The following is a 6,006-nucleotide window of genomic DNA, read 5'->3' on the forward strand; positions in this document are numbered from 1 at the left end:
TACCTAGTGCCACGCCCAGTGTCACCGATTATTCCTCTCCTGAGAGTGCCCGACAAGATGGGCACGGCTGCAGGGTGGGCGGTTTGAGGGTGGGGGGGATTACACCCACGTGTTATAGGACCCCTCCTAGGCGACAGTGATGATGGTATCCACAGCGGCAACGGCTGGGGCTGGGGTCTCTCACTCTTCCCCTCAATCAAAGGGTCAGACGGAGGGAACCGGATGGGGTCACCGAGCAGAGAACCTCGGACAGCGCCCACCGCTCCTCGAAGGCGTCAAGGGAGTCGATGGACGCTGCCCAGAGGAACTCCGCCTGGATAAGTGAATGTACTGAAGATTGGAAAACGGCCCTACAATCGCAGGACGCTTCATTAGCCAACCTCCCCTCTCTGGTTTTATAAAATAGAAGGGGTTAAAAGCAGCCCTGGAGAGGGCTGTGGCTGGCTGATTGGGGAAGCAGCTGCAGCTGGGCCACACCCCAGTCAGGCCTCAGCTGGCCTGTATAAAAAGGCTGTGAGCCAGAGTCCTAAGGAGTCTCTCTCCAGGCTGGGAGAGAGCAGGGCCTGTCTGACAGGGCACTGAGGGTGGTGCAGTGCTGGGGAAGGAGCAGGCTGAGCAGGGGTGCTCCAGGCTGGCAACTCTCTAGGCTGTAGGGCCTGGTCCAAGGCCCATAGAGGTACTGAGAGGAAGGCAGCAGGTCTGAACCCCCTTGCCTACGATGAGTGGCCTTTACACGGCAGTCTGCCCCAGGGAGTGGGGCTTGGTGATGACTAGCAGTAGCCTGGACTGAGGCAAGGTGGGGATAGTGGGTTGGGGGTTCCCCAGGAAGGGGAGACCCAGAGACAGAGTGTACAGGTACTGACAGGGGGCAGATCCCCTGAGAAAGGGGCACTGGGGTCTGTGAGGGATACGAGGGCCAGAGCTCTGCGGATCGCCAGCCTGCAGAGGGTGCTCCAGGCTGGAAAAGAGCTAGTTCCCAACGACCAGCAGGAGGTGCCGCAGGGGTGAGTCCGCTCCTTTACAAGTGGTGGAGAATGCAGGCACTAGCAGTCTGCCCCGCTACAAGGGGCAGGGCATGGACTGTGGGACAGAACAGAGAAAGGAGAAAATGGTGGAGAAGTTGGACTTTTATTGGGGGGCCCAGCTTGCCAAGCAGCAGAGAGGGTTGCTCTGGCTATTGCAGGGGTGGGCACCCAGGCCCTATAAGAGACCAGGAACCAAGAGCGGGAGGCTAGGGCCTGGGCTCAAGCACTGTTTCACCTGTGGGCAACTGGGACGCTTCAGGAGGGAGTATCCCCACTGGGAGGGGGCAGAGAGCCCCACCCAGACAAGGTGCCCCCTGTGAGGGCAAGAAGGGGGCCTTCAGCTTGTTGGGTCTGTGGGGAGACTTCAAGAGGGAGTGCCCCTGCAGGGCTCCCAAGGCCTGGGCTAGCCCAGAGGGAAGGGCTAGGGCCCAAACAGGCTGTGGTAGGGCCGTGGCCAAGGGAAGACACAAGTGGTGGTTTCACTGCCACAGAGGGCCACTTAAAGGGACGCTGCTCCCTAAGGCAGGAAGGGGGAAGTGTCCGAGACAAGGGCTTGGTCTGAGACCAGCCCCAGGGAAGGGGTGGTGAAGACTGGGGCCACGAGGGAGAAAGAGATTGGGGCAGAGAGGCCCCGCCTAAACCAAGAAACCTACACTGGGGCCAGGAGGGTTACAGTGAGGACCCAAATGGAGAGGGGAACCCCCGTAGAACCAGGGTGGTCTACGGTGGGAACCCAGACCCTAGAAGAGGGAAGCAGGTGGCTCCAGAGTGTGGAGGGCCTGCGAGAGGAGAGGGATGCCCTGCGGGCCCAGCTGCAAGGGAAGCTGGGGTGATAGGGATCCCCTGTCCCCGTGAGAATAGTCTTAAGGGGGGAGGTGTGTGGTGGGGCAGTGCCCCACCCCCATGCTAGATTGGGCTACAACAGACCAGAGCAGCTGCGCAGGGCAGCAGCCAATCAGGGCCAGTATTACAGCCAGCCAATTAGGGCTAGGCTAGGCCCTATATAAAGACTGCCCAGGAAGGGAGCAGGCAGTCTCTCCCAGGCCTTCAGAGGGTGAAGGACAGTCTCCTGCGTGAGGAGACTAGCCCTATTGGGATCTGGGAAGTCGGTGGGCGAGGGGAGCAGAAGGGGACTCCCGCCCAGTACCTGCCGGGGCTGAAGGGGAAACGGCCCAGGGAGAGAGACGGACAAAGGGAGAGAAGGAGGGCAGGCAGGAAGGCTGCTGCCAAAGGGTCCCTGGGCCAGGACCCAGAGTAGAGGGCGGGCCTGGGTCCCCCCCCCTTGCACTTCCACCTGGCTGTTTGGAGTGGTCATCACGGACTGCACCAGACCCCTGCCAAAAAGGTTAGACTTTGGGGTGTGGTTAGCCATTGTGGCTGGGGCAAAGAGAAGGACTGCTCATAACACCAAACCCCTGGAAGGGGGTGAGACCGGAGCAGTGGGCACTGCTGGAGGGCAGTGTCCTGAAGAGGACACCACAGTCTGGGAGCAACGTGGGTCGAGACGCCAATCTAGGGCAAGAGATGGACGGGACACCACTTGCAGAGGGTGCTCTGCATGAACTGAGCTAATTCCCCGAGTGAACAGCAGGAGGCGCTGTGGTGGTGAGTCCCAACTCCGTCACATCCATAAACAAAGAAAGGGCTAACATTTCACTGAATTATTTCTGTTTATTAGTGGGCATAGCGAGCCAGCTCTCTAAGCATTTACATGATCTAAAACACACAGCTTTTTGTTCTGTAGTTGTATAGTGCCTAGCACAACGGAGTATGCCTGGGGCTCTATAGCAGCACTAACACAATACTGATGACAACTGGCCAAATGAAACAAGGTCCTATGCTCAAGCCAATGGCATTTCTCTATTTGTCTGGGTGTAACATGATAACTTTTGAAACCATATCTGATCAATCCAAAATGTTCAGTGGATGTTCTAGGCACCAGTGGGCAGAACTTCTCCTGATTCTGGTAAAAATCAGGAACACCGATGTGATGGGTTGCCCCCCTTCAAGGTACCACCTGATGTACTGAGATACCACTGAGCCTGCCTGTTCTGCCGGCCTGAGTCCCCTTTAACCTGTCTTGCTGAGCCAGGTTCTTAAGCCTCCTCTGCCACACACACAGAAAGGGCGACACCCAGCTGCAGAAAGACAGACACTGAGCCCTGGTCTACACTACGAGGTTAGGCCGGATTTAGCCACGTTAGGTCTATATTATAAGCAATGCGTCTACACAACCAACCCCGTTCCATCGACCTAAAGGGCTCTTAAAATCGACTGCTGTTCTCCTCCCCGGCAAGGGGAGTAGCGCTAAAATTGACCGTGCTGGGTCGAATTTGGGGTAGTGCAGATGCAATTCAACGGTATTGGCCTCCAGGAGCTATCCTAGAGTGCTCCAATATGACTGCTCTGGACAGCACTTTGAACTCCGATGCACTAGCCAGGTACACAGGAAAAGCCTGGAGAAATTCTGAATTTCATTTCCTGTTTGGTCAGCATGGCGAGCTCAGCAGCACAGGTGACCATGCAGTCCCAGAATCGCAAACGAGTTCCAGCATGAAGCAAATGGGAGACACTTGATCTTATTGCTGCATGGGAAGAAGACTCTGTGCAGGCCGAACTCTGATTTTAAAAAAAATGCTATCTATATATGCCAAAATCACACAGGGCATAATGGACAGAGAATACAACAGGGACACACAGCAGTACTGTGTGAAAGTTAAGGAACTCAGGCAAGCCTACCAAAAGACAAAGGAGGCAAACGGTCACTCCAGGTCAGAGCCCCAGACATGCCGCTTCTATGATCAGCTGCATGCCATTCTGGGGAGGACTCTACCACTACCCCGCCACTGTCTGTAGACACCTGCAAGGGGGGAGTCTCACACAACAGGGAGGAGGATTTTGTGGAGAAGGAGAATGCACAGCAGACAAGTGGAGAATCTGTTCTCCCAGGCAGCCAGGACCTTTTCCTCACCCTGGAGCCAATACCCTCCCAAGGCAGGTTCCTGGACCCTGAAGCTGGAGAATTACCTCCTGTGAGTGCACATTTGTAACTACAGTACAGGGTTTAAAAGCAATTGTGTTTAATGTTTGATTTGCCCTGAAGAATTGGGATGCATTCATGGCCAGTACAGCTACTAGAAACGTCTGTTAACGTGTCCAGGGATGGAGCAGGAATCCTCCAGGGACATCTCCATGAAGCTCTCCTGGAGGTTCTCATAGAATATCAGGGTTGGAAGGGACCTCAGGAGGTCATCTAGTCCAACCCCCCCCTGCTCAAAACAGGACCAATCCCCAACTAAATCATCCTAGCCAGGGCTTTGTCAAGCCTGACTGTCGTGAGGGCATTGCGCATGGCAGCAGAGTTACTTGCAAAGTTACCGACAGAGGATGAATCGCAGGCACCCGAGTGTGATATAGACACTGACTCATATCCAGCTTCTCGTCCACTGTAACCCCAGGTCCTTTTCTGCAAAACTGCTGTCTAGCCATTCGGTCCCTAGTCTGTAGTGGTGCATGGGATTCTTCCATCCTAAGTGCAGGACTCTGCACTTGTCCTTGTTGAACCTCATCAGATTTCTTTTGGCCCAATCCTCTAATTTGTCTAGGTCCCTCTGTATCCTATCCCTACCCTTCAGCATGTCTACCTCCTCCCAGTTTAGTGTCATCTGCAAACTTGCTGAGGGTGCAATCCACACCATCCTCAATATTTTCATAAATGATCTGGAACAAAACTGGCCCAAGGACCGACCCTTGGGGCACTCCACTTGATACCAGCTGCCAACTACACATGGAGCCATTGATCACTACCCATTGAGGCCGACAATCTAGCCAACTTTCTATCCACCTTATAGTCCATTCATCCAGCCCATACTTCTTTAACTTGCTGGCAAGAATACTGTGGAAGACCGTGTCAAAAGCTTTGCTAAAGTCAAGGAACAACACGTCCACCGCTTTCCCCTCATCCGCAGAGCCAGTTATCTCGTCAAGAAGGCAATTAGATTAGTCAGACGTGACTTGCCCTTGGTGAATCCATGCTGACTGTTCCTGATCACTTTCCTCTCCTCTAAATGCTTCAGAATTGATTCCTTGAGGACCTGCTCCATGATTTTTCCAGGGACTGAGGTGAGGCTGACTGGTCTGTAGTTCCTAGGATCCTCCTCCTTCCATTTTTTTAAAGATGGGCACTATATTAGCCCTTTTTCCAGTGTCCAAAAGACTCTGAAAGCCTTTGCAGAAGTTTTCTGAGGAGGGCTGCCTTATGTCGTCCCCCATGGTAGGACACTTTACTATGCCAAGCCAGTAGCAAGTAGTGTGGAATCGTTGTAGCACAAAGTATGGCAGCGAATGATCCTGGGTTTTGGTCGCATTCAAGCAACATTCGGTCTTTATCTTTCTGTGTCAGCATCAGGAGAGTGATATCATTCATGGTCACCTGGTTGAAATAAGGGAATTTTTGTAAGGGAACAGTAAAAGGACCCCGTTCACGCTGAACTGTTTGCGCTTGGCTAAAAGGGATCATCCCAGAGAATAGCCACATGGTGGGGTGTGGAGAGGAGTGTGCTGCACATCCAACTGAAAACCGCAGCCCCTCCTTTTAAATGGCAAACTCAACCAGCATTGCTTGCTATGGGAAAGGAGGGCGCTGTGGTTTGAAACTGTCAAGGTTCCTTCCCCACTCTGAACTCTAGGGTAGAGATGTGGGGACCTGCATGAAAGACCCCCCAAGCTTATTCTTACCAGCTTAGGTTAAAACTTCAACGTGCAAACTTTGCCTTGTCCTTGAACCGTATGCTGCCACCACCAAGCGTGTTAAACAAAGAACAGGGAAAGAGCCCACTTGGAGAAGTCTTCCCCCAAAATATCCCCCCAAGCCCTACACCCCCCTTTCCTGGGGAAGGCTTGATAAAAATCCTCACCAATTTGTACAAGTGAACACAGACCCAAACCCTTGGATCTTAAGAACAATGAAAAAACAACTAGG

Source organism: Caretta caretta, chromosome 10 (genome assembly GCF_965140235.1).
Source record: "Caretta caretta isolate rCarCar2 chromosome 10, rCarCar1.hap1, whole genome shotgun sequence".
NCBI classification, from domain to species: Eukaryota; Metazoa; Chordata; order Testudines; family Cheloniidae; genus Caretta; species Caretta caretta.